General features: G+C 43.3%; 1 long non-coding RNA gene across 1 annotated transcript; it reads right to left on the bottom strand.

Annotated features, from left to right (window-relative positions):
• Positions 1 to 1,715: 1,715 nt before the first annotated feature.
• On the bottom strand, positions 1,716 to 3,358 carry LOC307217457. Its single transcript, XR_013839603.1, has 2 exons — positions 3,248 to 3,358; positions 1,716 to 1,957 (listed from the first exon to the last, which is right to left on the bottom strand). It is a non-coding gene; the product is annotated as an uncharacterized lncRNA (long non-coding RNA).
• Positions 3,359 to 22,954: the final 19,596 nt, after the last annotated feature.

The following is a 22,954-nucleotide window of genomic DNA, read 5'->3' on the forward strand; positions in this document are numbered from 1 at the left end:
GTAGACAATACCAAGCTAGGCAAATCAGTGGTAGTTGTGGTATAAGGCAGCTTCCAATGTTTGTGAGAAGAAAAGAGGACATCTACAGGCACATGAGCACTACAGTGGTACCTTGGGTTAAGAACTTAATTTGTTCTGGAGGTCCATTCTTAACCTGAAACTGTTCTTAACCTGAGGTACCACTTTAGCTAATGGGGCCTCCAGCTGCCGCTGTGCCACCGCTGCGCGATTTCTGTTCTCATCCTGAAGCAAAGTTCTTAACCTGAAGCACTTTTTCTGGGTTAGCAGAGTCTGTAACCTGAAGCGTCTGTAACCTGAAGTGTTTGTAACCCGAGGTACCACTATACTGGAAAAGATTGAAGACTCTCACGCACTATTGTAGCAGTAGCAAGTGCTGATTACTGCAGATAGTTGATGAACATTCCACACAATCTACGAATGGAACTATGAAATTACACATATCCATTCCCTCCACCTACTTTAATACACATTAATTCTGATAGCCATATGCTCCATAGTGCCAGTGGCGGAGCTTCATGCTCCAGCACTGGGGGGTGGAGAGCAGGCGGGGGCAGGGCTGGTGCACGTCCTGGGCACGTGGCGTGCATCCTGAAGGGGCGTGGTGCCCAGCACGGGTGGGTGGGACAGCCGCGATGGCACCCCACCAGAATCGCGCTGCTGGGAGCGGTACGCTCCCCCCACATTCCTCTTCCTCCACCACGACATGGTGCTTTGTGTCCTGATTCCTTTGCCTTATTGAAAAAAGTTAGAGAACAGCTTCTTCTTCTTTTCTGGACATGGCACATAGTTGTACGAACCTATAACGATTCCATTTGCATTTGTGCAGTGCTTTTTTCTAAAAAAAATGCTTAGGGGTAACTCTCATTTTGACTCAAGAAGATCACCGTTTTATAGTTCAAATTGGGGAAAATAAATACAGTAAATAGACAAAAGTACAAAAAACACGCATTACCTCATATTACACAGCTGACAGCTCAAAGTACCGGTAACTTTCACATTGGCATGAGGTTGTGTGCACTAACATCTTCCCAGTTCCTCTGCTTGAAATACTGCCCCTCAATGAGGCCAAACTTTTGTCAGTAAAACACCTAAAATCCACATTCCACACTGCTTCACACATTAAATGCTCTCTTCCACCTGAGACTCAGGAAATACCAGGAAAGGAAAGGAAGCCGCCATTGGAGCTGGTAACAACGAAACTGACCAATCACCGTGCTAGATTCCAACTCCTACTTTACACATTAAATGCTCGCTTCCGTCTAAGACTCAGGAAACACTGTGACAAGAAATGAGGCCGGCATTGGGGGTAGCAACGGAACTGACAATTCACTGTCAGTTTAGGGGTATGTGTCCCCCTGCATCCCCCCAGAAAAAAGCACTGCATTTGTGCCTGTTTAATATTAGTGTGTATGTAAATCTGCCCCTCTGGTGAAATGAATGGGGGAGGTCTGCAAGCACAGGAGTTCCTTGTATTCAGCAGATCATATCTGGGGCGTCAATCAGATGTGCTGCTTGGTCATTAAGTCTAATTGTCATTTTACACATTAGCAGAATCTCTTAAATATTTAAATGCTTCCTTAAAATGGGGGGAAAAAAAACTATAGAGCCATAAATCTCTCTAAAGTGCAAGCAGAACATATCCTGTGGGACGAGTGAATAATTTCTCTAATAAATAAGAACTCAGTCTCAGACAATTGGTTTTCAAAATATACTTAGTGCCAAAATAATAGTTAATTGGTGGTGATGATGCATAGCTGTTTGTTTGTTACAAGACTCTTCCAGGCCTTCCCAGGAGAACTCAGGATGGAAGATGATACTGGAAGCAGCTGACAAGAGCTTCTTCATGCTAAAAGCTCAGACATCAACATCAGGAAATCAAATGGCTTTATTCTGTTTGTGACTGATCAGGTCGCTTGAGATGATTCCTCCTTAATACCTGAAGGATAAAAGAATCAAGATGCCAAACACATATGTTCTAATTGGTGCACACGCATGTTGAAGGAACAATACAGAAAGGATGCAATGCAGTAAAGATATTTCCATGTAGGGCAATTGAGCCAATGTTAATCTGCTGCACTCAATCTGAACACAGCCTCATCTCTTTGATTCTGTTAATGTCTTCCATTCATTTGATCTCTCATCCAAGGAACTGGAGACAGCCCCCCAAATGTATCTCACAGCAACCAACTGAGGAAGGTTTGGCTGAAAAAGACTGTTACTAGACCATGGTAATAACCCACAAGGAGCTTGGAGATAGAACCCCATGTGATAAGAATCCAATTTTTAAAATGAACATATCATTTCTATTTAAACCTGGAGAATGCTGTCCAAGTGTAACCTACAGGGTCAATCCAATACATTTTACCACCTGAGGCAAAGGAGAAAGAGGGTGTCCACTCCCAGAAGCCAACTCAACTGGCAGTCGAATCTCACTTCAACACTGGTGATGCGATATCATCCCCTACCACTCCTGAGGCAACAGGCCAGGTTAGGCCCCCCTGAAAAAGCCACCTGGCAACAGAAGGGAATGGCTGGGGACTTCGGAGAAAGATCTAGAGCTGCTGTTCCTGCTCCTGAGCAGTTGACACCTGAGACGGTTGCTTCACTCTGCCTAATGGGAGGGCAGACCCTCGTAACCTATCAGAATGCTATTAGCTGTTGTTCTTTGGAATTAATCCAATTAACTTTGATGACATGGCCTAGTTCCCTCCCTCTCCTCCAAATTCTGAAAATAGTATCCTTAGGGGCTTACACCTGTAGTCTAGCTTACTGGCTATTTTTACAGTTTACATTGTTTTGTGCATTATGTTATTAATTCTTGCAAACTGTCTTGTAAGGGTTCCACCCCATAATGAACATATTAAATAAATAAGCAACATAGCATTGTATTCATAAACATTAGTATGAGAAACTCCACTTTGAATTTGTGGTGAGATATTAGATTTATTTTGCAACACATATCAGAGCAAAATATTTTCAAATTTTAATGTGCTAAAGCTGATGGCAGTTCTAGGCTTATTCTGATGTCAGACAACTGTTATGTAGCGCTATCCCATCTCTTAATCTTCCAGGACTCAGCTTCCTTAAAAACTGAAGGCAAATCAAACCAACCTTTAAGAACTGACAATATTAATAGGGGGAAAGAAACAAGTCATGGATTGTGATGGAAGACAAATGTCAAGCAACACCAGGTCAGATATATTTAAATGTTTAAATATGATCATACCTGTCTGCCTCATCTCAGAAACATTTTTCAGCTGTTTCTGGACCTAAAATATAACAAATGATGTGATTTTTCACATTTAAATGGCAAGCAATGCCACCAAGACAGAACATCCAGTGCCTCTGTGATTCTGGTTGCTAAGTACCCAGTGTTTATCACTTTGACTTAAGGTGGAAGTTTGTGAATCCAAAGATTTCCGCTGTCTTCGCTAGAAAGCCTGTAAGATCTCTGGCCTCAGAGAATCAGAGCTTCTCTTATTAAGTTAGAAGGTTACATACTGGCCCAGATTCCCTCCATCTCCCTCCCCCCACCCCCTGGTAAGCAGCTATTGATGCAGCTCTGCCCCAAGAGAGCCACAGGAATGGAATGGTAAATCTCTAGAATATTTGCAGGGGGTTGGCAAGGTTTTCTGACTCACAGTTGTTTAAGAAAAGCAACAGCAATAGAACTTTTCTCTCCAAAATCAGGCTGTTCAATGAAGAAAGCTAGGCAGGAATGGACTTCCGTATGAAAGCACTGTGATCTCAGTTCAATTCTGCTGCATAAAAGAAATTCCTAGGCCCAGAATGTGCTCACAGGAACTTTGTTTTTCTGTTCTAACTGTTTGTCTTCCAAACCCTGGCTCTGACTGTTAGATCTTAGTGTTCTACCCCTGCCATGGTTTTTTTTAAAATATAAAATAAATAAATAAACAATACATCACAAATTGCTGCAGAATATGGAGAAACAAATTTAAGACTGGAAAAACGAGAAACTAGGAGAATCAAAACTCAGAGATCCTTCCATCCAGGGCTTTTTTTTTTCAGCTGGAACTCAGTTCCAGCACCTCTCAGGTGGGTACTATTGCAATTATAAGAGAACAAGGGAGGTATTTGTGGTGAGTTCTGGCACCTCTGTTTCTAGAAAAAGAGCACTGCTTCCATCCTTCCATTAATGTCAGGAGCTTTTCACTTGGCTGGGAAGCTTGTGACATTGGCCCAAGGGCTCTGCAAAGTCCCTAGGCGAGCCCCAGATGAAATGTCTTCTAGCTCACTAGTCTGGATTCATCTGTGTCCACCCATTAGAAGGCAGGCGTGCATGTGCTTTCTTTGCAGAAGTGATTGCCAAATTAACTTAGAGTCTCTCTCCCCCCCCCCACCCATAGATATAGGTTGTGTGTCTTTATCTGTTTGATAAAGCACTCACCTGAAGGAAGAATCCCTTGTCTTTGTTTCACAAACAAATGCAAAAAGCCGTGTGTATATTGCAAGGATGAACGTTAAATTGCCTAAAGGAGATACAGTAAGCAGAAAAGCTCCAAGTGGAACAAGGCAAACTCTTCATGATGTGATGCTTGTTTGAGCACCAAGTTCAAGTGAAGATGAAAGCCATGTGAGATGTTTGTATTGTAATGCTGAACTGCTCTCTCTCTCTCTCTCTCTCTCTCTCTCTCTCTCTCTCTATCTCTATCTATCTCTCTCTCTCTAATCCCTTCGGATTTCATTTCCATCTCTTGCTCTCTCTCCCAAGAAACCCTTTCTGCCTCGTTGCTTTTAAAACACATCTCTCCCCTCCTCCAGATCACTCAGAGCGTCTATGCCTATTTTGCATGATCAAAAAGCATGCTTAATATGACCCTCCCACAAACCGTGACCCACAGCGAATAAAGAGGATATAACTCCAAATAATGGTTTCAGTGGTGGTGTTGATGGAGGGACAGGAATAACAGACCAGCTTTTCTCCCAATCTAATAGATAGGTGTGCATTTGGGTATGGGAAAAGGGGGGGGGGCACAGCCTGTAAGGAATGGAACTGAAAGACTGTATTCATCAGTAAAGAAACAGATGATAGCATTTTGCTGCTCATCCAGAGGGAAGAGGACATATGATGAAGCATTGCCTTGTGAAGGGCAAATCCAACAGGCAGCAGGATGAGAAGTCACAATGTGGTGAAATCAACATACATAAGCAGGCAGGAGTCAACGTGAACCCACTGCAAATAACTCTGGTGAGAAACACATTTATGCAATTGAACAAAAGAGTTATCTAGCAGTGTGTATTTATGACTTCACTGAACACAGATAGAGGACATGTGCATTAGAATGTCTGCACAGGGCTCCATTGCCTCTTACAAATTGCAAATTCAGTCTCTCCCCTGGTCCTTAAATGTTGCTTTCTAGCTCCATGGCTTTGCCAGGCCTCTTCCTGCCAGCCTGTTCCCAATGCCTCCCTGCTGCCTGCTTGGACTGCTTTCTCGGAACTGACCTTGACTTCTTGAATATTCATTTCTCTTATTCCTCAAGAGGGATGCAATGTTTTGAAATCAGAAAGTCCAGTATTGATGAGCTCAGAGCCCAAAGCAGGCCTGAGAGTTAGAACGAGGGGCACAGACTGTTTTGTTGTTTGCTTGTTCACCAGGGCCTAGATGCCAGAAACTTTCAAAACCATGGTCTATATCCAACATTAGTCATCATCTGTGTAGACCCATTGAAATCATGGTCCTAAGTTAGTCGTGTTCATTAATTTCAATGGATCTGCTCTGAGGATGACTGCTGTTGCATACAATCCCATTATTTGCAAGAAAATAAGAAAACAATGACAATATGCTTATTTTGTGTAGGCTGATTTTCTTCTTCTAAATCCTATACTAAGGTTGTCCAGGCATGTCCTTCTACTTTTGTCCCTTACAGATTATTCAATGCCCCTATCTACTATTATAGCATCACTTGTTCACTCACTGTCACGAATTGTCCTTGTCCTCATTAATGCATTGTTTGGTGCAGCCTCCAGTTGATCATTCTTGGACCTCCTCAGGCAATTTAAGCCTGTCGTCTGTCAGAATAGCATGTTTGTTCTTACTTACTCATACTTTTTTGCCTGAGACAGAACCATTTGATTTACTTTTAAGACATTACACAGGGTTTTTAAATTTTCCCACTTTTACATTTTGGTCCACAAATGGATGGCCATGGTATTGCCCTGAAGAAAGTTAGCCACCCCTGTTTTACATCATAAGCATTCATTGTTCCCAGTATTACATTACATCTGTTGGACTCTGACATCTTCAAAGCAGTTTTGCACAACTTGTCTACTGATGGGATAACTCTCCTCAGCTGGGTTTGGAACAGAACCAGCATTTTGAGTATGATTGGAGGAAGCTAAAAAAAAAAAGTGAGTTTTCAAGAGTTCTTTATAGGCTTGTCATCTTTGCACCCATGCTTGCACAAATAAGGAGTATTTCTCAAGAAGCTATGAGATACCAATGAATTGTGGTTAACATCACATGTTCTCGCTTCAAACACCAATGTCAAGAGCATGCTGGAGACAGAGTCAGCAGTAATGTGAACACAGCCTACATTAGGGATTTTTCCTTTTCCTTTTTTAAGCATTCATGAAAATTCATCAGCATTTTTGTGCAAATTTCACCCAATATACATATTTTTGCGTGCATTTCCTCCTTAATATACTGTATTTTTCACCCCATAGGATGCACTTTTCCCCCTCCAAAAATGAAAGGGAAATGTGTGTGCGTCCTATGGGGCGAATGCAGGCTTTTGCTGAAGCCTGGAGAGCCAGAGGGGTCGGTGCGCAGAGTTGCCTGCATGCCGAAGGCTGGGCGCACTGAGCTCAGCTCACCCAGGCTTAGCGCAGCTCTCTGCAAGGCGCGGGAGCCCGGCGCTGGGCTCCCACGGCTTGTGGAGAGTTGCCTGCATGCCGAAGGCTGGGTGCACTCAGCTCAGCGCGCCCAGGCTTCGCACAGCTCTCCGCAAGGCACGGGAGCCCGACGCCGGGCTCCCACGGCTTGCAGAGAGTTGCCTGTTCTGGGGGCTGGGGTCGGGGGAAGCTCAGGCTTCCCCCGCCCCAGCCCCGCACCTGGGGGAAAATAAATTTTTCCCTTTATTCCCCCCCCAAAAAAAAAACAACTAGGTGCGCTTTATGGGACGGTGTCCTATAGGGCGAAAAATACGGTGGTGCTTTTTTACATGTGATTTTTCACTAATAAGTGCATTTTTATGCACACTATACCCTAGTATATGCATTTTTCTCCACAATACTTGGCTGGCGAATCAAACTATGAAATTCCAAGGAGGATTTCAAAAGTGGCTGTGTTTTGCTGTGCAAAGGAAAGCTGCCTTTAAATGTAAACTGAATCAAACTTCTCCCCCATTGCTAGAAGAATCCCTCAGAGGGCTTCACTCTCCTGGACTTATACCCTCCATCATAATGGCCATTGTTCTAGTAAGAAATAAGCAACAGGTAATGTTTGTTGGGCACATTTAGAATGTTCTTCAATAGTTTTGCCTGCTCCACACCTCCAAATATATCCAGCCAGTCATAATAACTAAGCACTGGCTCCTCTGTATCTTGTTTATAGCCATTTTACCTCACAACACAGGGTGTCAGGGAAAATGCAAACCTTTTAAGCCCTTTTAAGAGGGGTGGGGGTAATTGCAGCCAGTGGAAGGCTGCAGGCAATTCGGTTTTCATTTATGAAGTCTTGACTGGGGAATTGGAGTTATTAGCTTAAAAATAAGAGGTATTGAATGCTTCTAGTGAGTGTAATTGCCATCTTGGAAGAACCTGCCAGGGGTAGCTTGGTATCACTCACCCTAGTAAATGGTGCTGAAACCATTCCATTGAGTCAAGGAAATAGAGAAATGGATATAGAAATAGCTCTCATGGTGGCTTTCTGTTGTGCCAGGGATAATGGAAGGGTCATTCCAAGCGCCCAAGAAGCAGAAGGAGTGAAAGGCATTAAGCTTCACATCTAGAGCAAAGAAATAGTCAAGTGGGGCTGTGTATAGCTATATACATGGGGTGATAGTGCACTAAGCGGGACCACAGCACTGCAGAGAAAATTTAACAGTGACCTCTGAATGCCCCAGAGAGGTTGTCAAATGAAATGACAGCCACGGATGGCTTTCACAAAGGACGGAGCGCAGTTCTTTTATTTCCTTTCATCCCAAGAATTATCTGCTTCTTGCAGAAAGAAGAGTGAGAGAAAGATACTGCTTTTGTGCTAATCGGCTGAAGTGAGTTACCGCTCTCTACATCCATTCAGCAAAGCTCCATCTCCTGCATCGGTATGAGCAAATACCACTGAAATATTGGGGATTGTCTATGTGTGGACCTGTGAATGCCGCTGGACTCACTGCTGGTATATTTAGAGATCTTTGGGCATGTTAGAGTCCCCCCAAAATTGTATCCGGTGTCTTTCTTAATTGGAAAAGCTTGCAAATACCAGATAGGCTTAGGATTTAAATATGTAATGTGATGAATTAATACATTTAAATGCCGAATGGGAAAGAAACAAAGATGTTAAGTGATTAAGTTAATTTTATGAGAATATTGGTTTTGGAAAACCGTTAAAATGATATACGCTGGAATTCAACCAGGGGGATACAAGGAAGTCACTTAACAATGTTACTAAGGTTGGTTTAAATAAGGTTATGATTTATGTTTGTTTGTTTATTTGTTCGTTTGTGGAAAATCAATAAAAAAAATGGGGGGGGGAATTGTATCCGGTGTGTGTGCATGCGTGCGTGCACAGGGGAATTTTCATGTGTCAGAGCTTCTTCTCTAGTTCACTGTGGCAAGATTCACAGTGCTTGAAGGATGACCAAAGAACAGACACTATGTATGACAGACACCTCCGGTACCAGGAGAAGATGAACTAAGGACCCTTGCCGCATAGTCAACTCTGGGTTTTTGTTTGCTGCTTTTTTGGCTTGGTTTCCCTAGGAAGCAGTGAGAGAAGGCACTTGTCTAGGGCAGGGATGGGGAAGTTGCTTTCCTCCAGATGTTATGGTACTACAACTCCTTGATGATACACCATCCCTTAGGATTGGCCATGCTGGTGGAGCCAATGGGAGTTGGAGTCCAGTGACATCTGGGGGACCACAGGTTCTCCATCAGTGAAACACAGCTCAGATCTAGATCTCATGGCTGTTTTTTCTTCACATAAAAGTGGCTAGCTTAAGCCTGTTGTGTGTGTTTTTAAAGGACAGACAGAGTAACACATAGTTTGCTTCTAGGTTGTCATTTAGATCTTCTTCTTTGGCAATCATTCATAGCAGAGTCAGATTGTCTTCCATGAACACGATCTTAACAGTGAGTCCTTAAGCGACTGTGGAGGCCAATTCTGTATGTGCACATTCTTCCACAGTGGGGACATAAGTTTCTGGGTGGGAGTTGATCATGGTGAAGGTTTGCCAAACGTGCCTTCCTCTTAGCTGATTTCTCCCTTTCATCCTGAGTTTGAGCATCTTCAAAGTCCATGACACCTTTGGAAAAGGCTGTTCTCCAACTGGAGTGCTCACAGGCCAGTGTTTCCCAATTGTCAGTGTTTATACTACATTTTTAAAGATTTGCCTTGAGAGAGTCTTTAAACCTCTTTTGTTGACCACCAGCATTACACTTTCCATTTTTAAGTTCAGAATAGAGTGGTTGCTTTGGAAGACGATAATCAGGCATCTGAACAACATGTCATTTAGATACACCTAAATAATACAGTGCTAATAGCACCTGTTTCCATACAACACGTATTGAAATCTCTATTCGATATGAATGACATATGTACATCTACAAGGAATTGAAATGGAAACTTCATATTGTAGCTTAGAAAGGATAAACACATTTTATTTCCCCTTGTTATTTTTAGGACACGAGAAGCATAATGAAGAGCATATTTATTTATCTCAGCAGATGCATAGGACTTGCAATGTTTGTAGCTTTTCCTCAGCTTTCCCCTCTTGCTTGCTCTCTCAGCCTAGCAGAAATATTTTTGTACTTTAATGCTCAGGAGTTTAAAGTTCTGAATTGCAAGGGGAAAGCAGCAATTAGGTAGATTCTCTTTCGTGGAAACCTTTTGTAAAAATGCTACTGCTGTTGCTACCTTGTTGCTACCTTGACCTAAGATCCACCACTTGTGATTCAGCAAGCTCCATTTCAACCCACCGAGGCCTCCTGTTTTTGTTGACTGGGATTGAAAAAAAAACCTGGAGGAGTTTGAGGAAGAACCTGGCAAGCCTCAAAACATCGCTGGTGGGCTGAATTGAGCCTGGCAAGTCAGAAGTTATCTTGAACTGACTTAAGACAACTTGATTAACTAATTATTCTTCCACAAGCAAAAGGGTAAAGAAATGCAGGAAGCACGTTTGTGGTGTGTTAATCATATTTCCGTAAAAGGTTATATAAAAACAACCCTATGGGGCAGAAAATGAATAGAATCAGCAGCTCTGTTACAAAAGGTTTTAATTGTTGACATTTGCAGAACTTACCAATGGTGTTAATGAACCTTTGCATATTCTGATGCCAATTACATCTCCTCAGTTGCTTGGGTCCTTTATGCAAATGAATTCATTTTCTATCTCAGTGAGCTCTATTTATAACTCTAGTGCTGTTGCTTTGTGTTTAAATTGCTAGATAAGGTAAAAGGGTTTAATTAGCTAACAGTTTAGCTGGAGGCTATTTCCCTCTGTAACCATGCTTTAAATCCAGTCTTCTTCTTCTTTTAAAAGCATCTGAAAATCATTTAAATTAGCAAGTGAAATTCGACATGAAACCATGTTCATATACGCAGGAAGACCCAGTTCTCTTGCTCAAAACGTTACAATACAAAAAGCATGTTTATCAGGGGTCATGAACATGTCCAGGCACAGCAGGTGAAATTCAATACAGCAGTAAAGGAGGTAGCACTTGAGAGGTGGTTGGACTCCTATCCAAAGTCAGTAGGCAGCATTGTCTACTGATTTGACTATTGGACTGGCCAGCAACAGCAGTCACTGCCATCTTTACTCCCCCCACCCAAGCCTCTGGGCTCCAACCCCTATTTCTGGATGGTCCTGGGAGCAGTACAGGGGGTAGGGTAGAGGAGTAGTGTTGAGCAGTGTGGGGGATCCACTAGGGTGGTGCTAAGGAGCCCCCCCCAAACCTGGCATCAGCCCCACCCTTATTTTCTTCTTCAGTCTAAACTCCACTACATACCAGCTACCCAGATTTGTTGTAACTGAAACCGACATGAACTGGTAGCCTTCTCTGGAAACCCTGCTCAGTTTTTCATTCAGTTCTTTTCCTGAGCACAGCTGAGCAATCTGCAGTAAATCACCTGCATGGTAAACTGAATGCAACCCGCCGATACGGTTTCCTAAATGAATTATCGCTCACAGCACTTGCAGAGGAAAGGGGAAGGTGGGAGATATCAAGGAGCAGGCAAGCTCTTTAAGACACAACAAATGCTGAAAGCAAAACTTCCTTTAAGAGAGACAAATTGTATTCATCTTTTGATGGCTGCAGGCAGAGCACTCCTGAGCAGGGGACTCATAAAAATTGTGTTAATATGTCGAGCTGTTGGTGCTTTGATGATGAAAATAGCAGTAAATGTTAAATGGCAACAACAACAACAAAAATGTGGTAAAATATGCAACTGAGCGCAGGCAGATCTCAATATAGTGAGATTAAACTCCTTCTCTACCCCGCTGCACCCCACCTGTTGAACCTTCCTGCTCAAAGATGAGCCGTGAAATTAAAAGTTGTCCTCCTTCTTAGTGACAGTCCTTCGTTGAACAGTAAGAGATGCTAAACCATTACAGAGAGGAGCAATGCTTCTGGCATGAAATGGAGATAAATGCTAGTGTGTGTGTTTTGTCATTGCCATATGTAGAAGTAGGAAAATAATATTGCGGTCCTGAAGTGCTGCTACTAAAGCAACATCCTAAGATCAGTGACTGGCCGGAGTGGTCTGTCCATCAGGCAATGTGAAGCCATTTTCTTCAGGCAGTGGATCTGCCCTTCTTCCTAATCCCTCCTCACACCCTCCCTCCCCACCACTGCGCTGATACCAGTCTCACCAGGGCATGACCCACATTGCCAACCCAGCCCCATTGCCCTCGCTGCCTCTGTAGCCTTGTGGTGGCAGTGCAGGTGCAGATGAAGGTACAATTGGGGTGCTGAGGCTGGCAGCATTGCGTGCATGACAGCGGAGGCAGGAAGGGGTGGAGACCCAGATCTGGGGGCATCATCGTGGGGTGAGGGCATTGCCAGGCAGCAAAACATCTCGGGCCAGCCCTGGTGAAGGGATATATCCCAGCATTCATCCTACAGACCAGTTTTAAGCAGAAATTGCCCGAATGGTGACTTGTACACCCCCCCTCACTTAAAATGTCCATCTCACCCTTGCTATTTGGGTTGAGATGCTTATAACTCAGACAGCACTGCTTTCGAACCAGCTTGCACGTGACCATGCGGCTAAAACTGAAATCTCGTCTGATCAAAGGAGGAAAACTCTCACAAACACACATCTGACATCTAAGGTTATTATGTGGCTATTGTTGCCATGGTCACAGGAAGAAGAGTCTGGGAGTAAAAGGGATGGCCTGATATTGAACTGAATCCATGCAGCGACTGTGTCTGCCTAGCTTGGCTAATGTTTTTGAGATGTTTAGAATGTCATGGTGGTGAGGAACACAGGACTCAAAAAATTATTCTTCTCCACAGGAGCAACCTCTACTATGACAATAAGGATCATTTCAAAGATGTTATAAATAGAACTGAGCCAGAAAATTTTTCAGAATATTTTTTCCCCTGAGAAAATTTCTGAGACTTCCCTTTCCTTTTCTCCTACCCTCCGAAGAAAAAGACAACTTTGCAGAATTTTTTTGGCAAGAAAGAATCCCATTTAAAAAAACAACACAGGCTGCATACACCTTGTGCATTTAAAACACATGTAAAGCACACTTAAAGCACATGCCCCCCCCCGAATCCTGGGAACTGTAGCTATGAGTGGGATAGATTATTTGTGGGAAGCAATGTGCTAAAACTGTAGGGTGTATATGCAACCACAATGACAATTCTCCGCATCTTTAAGAATATCCCTTCCCGTGGTCCTGACTTAAGGTTTCCTTCTTGATCTTCCCTGACTCCAGGCTTTGCCCACAGCTCACGACTCACCATCTCACAGTATTGCAGAGTGCAATGAAACCAGAGGATTATGCAGCTGTCTGGTGGGCTTTCATGACATACATCCACAACTGCATGTATCTTAACATGGTCCCTGCTAAGTATAAGTTGCTCTGGAAACACCTCTGACTTTTACCCTGGCTACTTACCTTTTCTCTATGCATTTTGGCAAATGCTTTCATTCTCCACTCACTTTGTGCTCCTATCCTTTATTGCAAACCCTGTACGTATTGCATTATCACTTTTATGTATGCTTAACATGCTCATAAGGGACGCAGGTGGTGCTGTGGTCTAAACCACTGAGCGTAAGGCTTGCCGATCCGAAGATCGGTGGTTTGAATCTCCGCGACAGGGTGAGCTCTCGTTGCTCGGTCCCAGCTCCTGCCAACCTTTCAGTTTGAAAGCACATCAAAGTGCAAGTAGATAAATAGGTACCGCTCTGGTGGGACGGTAAACGGCATTTCCATGCACTGCTCTGGCTTCGTCAGAAGCAGCTTAGTCATACTGGCCACATGACCCGGAAAAACAGTCTGCAGACAAACGTCAACTCCCTTGGCCAGTAAAGCGAGATGAGCACCGCAACCCCTGAGTTGTTTGCTACTGGACTTAACTGTGAGGGGTTCTTCACCTTTTTAACATGCTCATGCAGTTCTTTTCTTTGGTTGCTTCGCTGTTCTAGTTTTATGTTTCTTCTTTTTCCCTTACCCAATGCTATATGCCTGTCAAAATAAAATAAAATAAAATCCATTTTGCAATGCAGGAGAAGAAAAGGCTAAGGAGTAATCTACACAAATCCCAAGTGGAGTCCCTAAAAAGGTTGGCTGGCATCTTGTATGCCTCTTTCCATCAACTACTGCAGCCAAGCTATGCCAAATCTCTTCCTCTGCTTTCCTTTGGACCACGTCAGCAAGACTGAGAGGAGGGGCTTGTCATCTGGGCAGCCCAAGACCTCCACACACTGCCCAGACTTACAGCAGAAACTATGCAAGAGACAACGGTTCCCGGGTACCAGTGTTTCTCCAGCTGTTTGATTTCACCTCCCCCCAGAGGTGCACTCGATTGTCTTTCGAGACAGATGGATGCCAACAAGGCTAAAGTGTGCTTAACAATGCATATATTGATGAAAATTGGGAAAATTGCTTTGGAAGAATGTGTCCATTGGGCGAAATTGCACGCAGAAGATGGAGCAATTTGCACTGAAATGTCAGTGAATTTTCATGACAACTTAACATCGCAAACTAATTTGTAAATGTGGCCAACTGAGCTAAAGATTGGGGAAAGAACAAAATTGATAGATTCACCCAGACCTAATCGTGAATGATGGGAGTGAAAGACCAAAAGTATCTGTAGGGCCACAGATTCCCCATCCTTGGGTTTGTGGAACATTCTGCCTGAGCCTCACCTGCTTGGCTACACTTGACACTCACTTGTGATTCTATTCACAGGGAACCTGGTAAATATTGGAAATAAATTGAGTGCATGAGAGAGTTCCATTCATCCTTGTTGCGCAGAACACCTGTTTGAGAGCCAAGAGAATGCAAGCAGTATTTATACAGCTTGAGATAAGGAGCCAAACAGCTGCCCATGAACTGGGAGAAATTAACATCTGCTTGAGCTAGCAGAAGACGACAGCGATGAGTCAGTGCTGCTGAACTTTAGATGGAGATTATCCTGGGATAACAAATAACCTTAGCAATAACCACCAGCCAGTTTGTTTCTGAAGCATCCCTAGGCAAGAGCTCCTTAAGCTGTTGTCTTGTTACCACAGTCACAATCTGACTGCTAACATTTAATGTCTGGTCTATTCTCAGACATCCTGTTCCCAATTGGCATAGCAGTATATTTGATAATTGAACAGTGCGATCAAGGTGTTGTAATACTAACAGTCCTTGGTGCAATGAAAGATGTTTGGGACCAGGCTACCTCGGAGACTGCCTGCCCCTGTATAGAACTGCAGGATCACTTAGATCATTTGGGAAAATTTTACTCATAGCTCTGTACCCCACAGTAAAGGTAAAGGTAAAGGTACCCCTGCCCGTACGGGCCAGTCTTGACAGACTCTGGGGTTGTGCGCCCATCTCACTTAAGAGGCCAGGGGCCAGCGCTGTCCGGAGACACTTCCGGGTCACGTGGCCAGCGTGACATCGCGGCTCTGGCGAGCCAGAGCCGCACACGGAAACGCCGTTTACCTTCCCGTCGGTAAGCGGTCCCTATTTATCTACTTGCACCCGGAGGTGCTTTCGAACTGCTAGGTTGGCAGGCGCTGGGACTGAGCAGTGGGAGCGCACCCCGCCGCAGGGATTCGAACCGCCGACCTTTTGATCGGCAAGCCCTAGGCGCTGAGGCTTTAACCCACAGCGCCACCTGCGTCCTATACCTATACCCCACAGTATATCGAAGGACAAAACCCCCAGAATGCTCTTCCCTTTGGCATATGTGAAATATTGTACACCAGTTGCTTCAGATGCCTTTTAAAGACACATATTTTTGCTCAGATTTTCCCTGACTCATAAGAATGGACCCTGCTATCACAAAAGTCTTGTTTTCATAATATTATTTTTCAAATTTTCATGTTGTGTCTCTGTTCTGTTATTTTTATATTGTATTTTTGTATATAACTTAGGGATTTTAAGTTTTTAAGCAGTTTTGAAATGCTTTCAGATAGACAGAGGACTTTGGGTTCTTGTCAAGCTGAGTAAAATCATGTTAATAATATTACCTCAGGTGCAGCTCCCTGTTCCAAGAGGTTGGGTCAGGGATGCATTCACTGTGTAGTCATTCACCAATATAGACATTTCATTGCTTTTCTCCTGCTGCAAAAACCTGGTCTAACATAGCAGTGACATGCTAATAAATGCTGATAACACATTTGAAAGACCCAGTGCCCCTTGCAGAGATGACAGCATTGACTTTTAATACTCGCTTGTTCCTCTTCCTGCTGTGATTTTTTCTGTTGCTAAGGCAGGTTTCTAGGGCAAAACCATCAAAGTAAGTCGATTGTAAAGAGTAAATGTCCAAAACAAACAACTTTGACATATCAATGGCTTACTCCTTCAAGTAGAAGGATTGTGTGGTACAGAAAGCACTTTAAGATATGACCTTGGGAGGTGATTGGTCTGTCAATTGTGTTTGATTTTTCTGGTCAGCTTACAGCATCAAGAAGTATGTTCCAGGATAAGTGGACGTTGGTAACCACTGAGTTTTGCAAGGATCTGAAAAAGTAAGGTTGTTCTGAAATTTTATAAGCCTCTTCTAAAGGACATAAAATATAATTTGAATTTTCAGACTAGGAGCTCATAAACCATTGGGAGGAGAACTCTTGAACTGCATTTTGATGCTTTGGTTTTCCAAGCAGCATAATCTTGATCTGAGTAGTAGGGCAGGGCTGGGGAAACATTTGCATGCCATGGGCCTGGTATGAAACATTTTGGGGGCCACATGCTGGTGTTTGTTGGGGCAAGATCCAAATGTGAGGAGACAAGTGAATGGTAGGATATGATCCAGCCACAGAAAAATCACACACATCTCTCTCCATCCAGTAAAGTTCAAGGGCACGTTCCAGCCAATGCAACCAAGGAGGGTGTGGAGCACAACTGGTGTGAGGTCATGGGTAATGGAGAGTCCTGAGGGTTAGATAGAGGGGTCTAGTGGGATGCGTAAGGACCCTGAGCCTAAAGTTCCCAACTTCTGCAATCAGAGATGCCACTGGCAGCTTTTTTTCCAGGTCAACAGCTTGAGCAGATCAGTTTTCACTGAGATCATGGTGGAGAAGGTATAGTACTACCTTGCGATAAACTACCTTGCCGTGGAGTCTGGAGTTTGACACAGGCAGCTGGGCACATGGACCAGAGTCGGAAGGAATGGTCATGAATGGGTTGGAGGCCAGATATCAGATCAGAAAGATCAGGGGGGACATAGTCATGGATAAGTTATGACTATGTCCATGACTAGACTATAGTCATGGACCTAGTTATATATTGGATTAGATAGATGGAGTGAAACCTGGCACCTCTCCATTGTGTTGCAAGGTCAACTGACCACCTTTGGGTTGCATGGCCAGCATTAGCACTCAGGTTGCCCTTTCTCTATGGAGCATTGGTGGCAGAGGAGATAGAGCCACCAAAGAGTGAAGGCCCCAATTCAATCCCCTACCTTATCTAAACCTCCTGTCCCTGCATGTGGCAGTCCTGATGAGTCCCCCTTGCTTTGGCCTCAATAGTGCATACCTCTGAGCAGACATATATAGGATAAATTGCACTGTAAAGAATCATGATCATGTGATTTATGTTGTTGTTGTTTAGTTGTTTAGTCGTGTCCGACTCTTCATGACCCCATGGACCAGAGCACGCCAGGCACTTCTGTCTTCCACTGCCTCCCGCAGTTTGGTCAAACTCATGCTGGTAGCTTCGAGAACACTATCCAACCATCTCGTCCTCTGTCGTCCCCTTCTCCATGTGCCCTCCATCTTTCCCAACATCAGGGACTTTTCCAGGGAGTCTTCTCTTCTTATGAGGTGGCCAGAGTATCGGAGCATGATTTATACTGTCTCCTAAATATTATTCTCTAACTCATTTTCCCAGACCACCAAAGCCAACGTCTGTTTGCTTTACTCTTCTATTTTTTTGTGATGAGCATTACGATTTACATGAATGACGAATCTTCTTGCTTGCAGCTGAAATAGACCCCATTTGCACACAAAAAGTTATTCTGTACACTTGATCATCTCCTCATCCAGCTGTAGTTTAGTTTACCCTATCCTACTCTGTCATAGACAATTTTGGCAGAAGCATCTGTTTAAGACTTTCCTTTGCTGTCTGATTTATCTTGTATTTTAGGCGGCCTACTGCAGCCTTCTGTCACAAAATATTTACATTGGTTGCACATTTTGCCCACAAGGACTAATGCTGCTCTCTGTGATACTGTGCACTGTCAAACAATGAGAAGAACAACAATATACATAAACTGTATTGGCCTGAATAGTCCCCCGTCCCCAAGGCTGGGAAGGAAGAGACACACAGACTTGTGTAAAAGCTAGGTACTTCACTGTGGCATGAACATTCCAATTATGTCAGTGGGGCCAATCCCATGTGACTGCTCTAGCTGATTGGTACCCACTCTTTGGCATTGTACCAAATGGCTGGGAAACACTGACATGATTAGAACGGACATACATAGAATCAAATCTGTATCATCCAGTCTAGGACAAATGACACAGTCCAATAAAATCAGGGTTTACAGAGAGCACAGCAATGCCAGATGAAGACATAGAAACTATCCAGTAGGCCCACATTACCTAAAGTGTAGGACAAGCCAGCCTGTTCCTTGATTTGCCACTCCCAGAGTAATTAACTTCTCAAATACATATTCCGCTTATGGTGACTGCTTCTGCTTAGCATCACAGGTTAGGGTTGCCATATTTCAAAAAGTGAAAATCCGGACACAACTTTTTTGGCAAGTTTTTGAGCATTTTTTGCAAAATCTACCAAAAAAAAGAAGTTTTTGAGCTATTTGGGAGGGGGGAATTGCCCCAAAACCATCACTTCTGACATGGGTTGCCATATGCCCAGGTTTTCCCGGACAATTTTGCTGAGTTTCGGAAATTCTGCCCAGACACTATTTTCGACATATGAATCTTGGATATGTCTGGGGAATCTGGGATGTATAGCAGCCCTATCACAAGTGCCATATTTCCTTACAACACAGCATGTTCCTACACCTGGTCAATGCTCAAGACCATTCTGTCAACTGAGTGTTCCAATTATCACTTTATTCAAATGCACATAAGGCAAGGGAGGAATCAAGATAATGAACTATGGGAGATAAACTTTTTTTAAACAGAATTAAATGAGCACATGTCTTTCGTTATGGAAGAGGCAGAATGGAAGGAAAATGCCTTTAGAAACAACTTTATTAACAAATGTGTAAAAGATCACAGCCCACAAACAAAACATAATTCTCAACAATACTTCAGGAACTACAGTAACAGATACCTAATTTGGAAAGAGATATCTAGCCAGGATGCTCCCTCTCCCCATTAATTTTTATCTGCTTTTAAAAATATTGGCAAGCAGAATTAAATACCATCCTGATATTCAGGGCGTTGAATTTGGGGTGGGGGAACAGCATAAAACAATTTTATATAGCTGCACTGATTGATTCGATTAATACATTTGAGAGTCTATTGCAATACTCAGCAAATTGGGCAAAGTCTGAATTAATGCCCTTAGGCAATATCATGCTGTTGAACCAATTTAAGGCCTGGCAGTTTGGTATATGCTCTGAAACGCTAACTAATCTGGGGACTCTGATCCCGAAGGAAATTGGCAAAATGCTTAAATCAAATTTGATAAAGTAATTTCAGCGGTGTCCCTTGACTCGGATCAGTGGGAGGCCTTGTCCATGAAAATATGAGATTTATTCTTAAGATGAAAATTCTTCCCCAGTTGATCTACATTTAGAGGGGCATCTCTCTTTCTCTCTCGGTTATATATGTGAGATATAATTAATACACCATTCTGTAAATGCATCTGGTGAACATCTCCCCTATGAGCGAATTTGTCTACACCCTGACAATTCTCAAGTCCAGTTATTTGGCCTCTCTCTCTTTTTATTATTAAAGATTTCTTGGTTTACAAAAGTATGTGCAATGTCTCTTTTTTCAAGTTGCGTTTTCTACAGATCAGTTTCATTTGTTGTGAGACAGTAGTGTTACATTAGGAAGAAAAGGTGGAAAGAGGTGGAGGGGGAAATGGTGAGTGGGGTGGGGTGGCAATGCTTCTAGTCTACTTAGTGTAAGTGTGGGGTTTTGTGTCAGAGTCACTTGTGTGGGTTCTCTTCACTATTTGCTTGTATTTCCTTGGTGGTGAGAGAGGTTGGGGGTGGCTAGAGAGTGGTTGGTTGTCTTGGATTGGCTTTAGTGAAATTTGTTTTTGTGTGTGAGTGGCATGTGTGTGTGTTTTGGATCAGGTTAGCCAGATTGATTCGTATGCTGTTGGCGGGTTCTTGTCTTTGTCATGCTGGAGGGCATTAGGTTTTATGAACATTCAGATTGCGCGTATCCATCCCACCAATATAACAGCAGTTCAGGAAATGTGGGGTGTTCTGGCACAGCAATTTTGCCAATGTCCACAGAATGGAAGGTGGCAGGATCCCCAATGATGGGGAGAGCTGGATTCAGGCACCAGGCCTGTTGGAAGACCCAACTCTACAAAAGTGACATAAGGGCTGGGAACATTAACTCCACTGTGTGGGAATCCCTTGCAGACAACTGCAGTGCTTGGAGACAATCAGTCAGGTCAGGTATCCATAGCAGTGGCCAAAGAAGGAAGGCTGCTGGGAGGAGCGAAGAAAGAAGAAACACCATGGTACACTTGCATCAGCACGACAAGACGCCTTCATCTGCCCTGCTGCAACAAAACATGTCTCTCCCGTATCAGTCTCTACAGCCACAGGAAGTGCTTTAACTCTCCCAACAGTTTGACTTCACCCCGGAAAGTGCAGTCTTCCATTGGCTCCCAAGACAGATGGATACCAACCGGCTACCAACCATACTGATGAAAGGATTAATAGTATCACTATAATAAGGCAGCAATACTGCCTACAACTGCTAGTGTTTTGCTGTGATATTTTTTGATAAAATCATATGTGTGACATTCTATACTGGGATAAAGTAGTGAATACAAAGTGGATTTCCCTCTGTGCAGCTCAGAGTATAGACAACAGGTAGTTGGTGACTCTATAAAAAGAGGTACCTAATGGCAGAAGTTCTTTTTGAATTTGGAATCCAAAGAACACCCAAATGGGGTGAAGGCTAAAATGTTGTTAAATATCTCCAATAAATGATGGTAGGATGTTGTTCTTCAGCCTTTCTGGCACATCAGAGTTGTCCTACATGCAATTTTTTATGGGTGTATCTGATATTTCGTAGTTCTTAAGCTGCTGTTAAGAACTGGATTGTAACTGCTGCATTTTGACCTTTACGACTACAGTTAACACCATTGTTTCACTGGTTCCAAAGGTTGTTATCCACTTTGGGCATATTGTGGAAAGGAGGAGTACACTTAAATAAAAGAAAAAGGGAAATTTTAAAAAAGCATGCATGTGTGAACAAGGCCTGGGATGAAGAGGAGGAATGGAGCAAGGAGAGTCCTTTTCAAAATCATGAACACAACCTAATTGGACTGGAGACTGGACTGGGGGTGGAAGAAGCAAAATGGATGGATGCTAAGGGGGGGGCAACTCATGTTGCTATTTCCCAGTTGTTGGTTCCGTCTTTGTTTTCTTTTGTGAATGACTAATGCATCAGTAGCAGCAGCAGCTGCTGCTCCTGACAGGAACTGCAGTCTTGCTAGGACCAGTAAGTCTCCAAGACAACACACTGCACACATCTCTAAATGTCAAGAAATTTTCAAAATCTGGAAGGTGAACTACATGTCAAAGACTTAAGAGTCCTCTCATATTCCTACCAGTGTGCCAGGAAGCAAGGCCTTATATTGTTTTACAATAATTTATGGGATCTGTGTAAATTATAATCAAGCCTGTTCTTTGGAAACCACAGATTCAGTTGGGTCAAGAGTCCCTATAGTCTAACCCAGGGCAATTGCACATTGTGAGTGTTGGGGGGGGGGAGGGGAACAGTAGACCCACTAACCTACAATGGAGGCCCCTCACAGCAAGAGGGTGTTGCTTCTCTCATAGCCATAGTCTTTGATGCCAACAGAAATCAGGCATGGCTCTGACTCTCAGCTTCCCAGTCGTCAGCTTATCAGCTTCTAGCTCCTAGCTCACGTAATTCAATTCTCCCCTCAGACTTTTGTCTTTCTAATTAACAGACAGGTGAGGGAAGGTGGCCCACTTATTTGCTCTCTGGCACAGAGCCACTTCCTTTGTTCCCTTAACAACCCATACTTGGGGGGGCCATTACCAAGAAACTTGCCTGGCTATTCCAGCAATTGAATCCTTGCTGGATCCAGGAATTAGAAGGGACTTAGGCATCCAGCTTACCCACCCACCCTAACTCACGGCAGAATTGATACTGGCAAAACTGTATATGTTTCTCCTGGGGTTTCCGCTGTTTTTGTGTCCCTCCCCCTTTTTAAAAAAGTTTCCTTTTTGCAGATTATAGGCTAAATAACAAAATAACAATTGCAATTATATGAATTAATGATTGGTGTTATTAGTGTCAGCAGGGGAGGTTGTTTCTTCAGTTATCTGGAAGTCATTTATTAGGGAAAATAATATGCTTTTATAATGAAAAGCAAGTCCTGTCATACAAACTAAACCTCGCTACGCATTAGTGTGGGAGGGCAAATAGTGACAATGTGTCAGCGGAGTTTAGATCTTCATAGAGCTACTGACTTTTATTCCTAATTATGGACACACTCGTCATGCATATCAAGATGTGAAATCTGCAATTTAAATGTGAAACATACAAGTGCATTCAGACACCATGGGAAGATGGTTCAATCAAAAGAGATAAGCATGAGCAATCATTGAAACCTGTGTTCATCTCCCACCTTGAATACACCATTTAGGAGCATTTAGACTGATTGACAGCTTAGGCAAAATGTGAAACTTGATTTCCTTGATCGTCAGTTGGACACGACTAAACAACTAAATAACAACAACAACAACCTATCAGTAGCTCTGTCTTTGCGAATTATCTGCTCTGGCTCCGCCTACCACTGACTCTTGCTCCACCTATCATGGGCTCTTGCTCCACCTACCACTGGCCTCCCCACCTTCTGCCCTTCCAGTGAAATTGGGCATCAGTCAC

The sequence above is a fragment of the Podarcis cretensis genome (assembly GCF_951804945.1).
Source record: "Podarcis cretensis genome assembly, chromosome: 5".
NCBI lineage: Eukaryota > Metazoa > Chordata > Lepidosauria > Squamata > Lacertidae > Podarcis > Podarcis cretensis.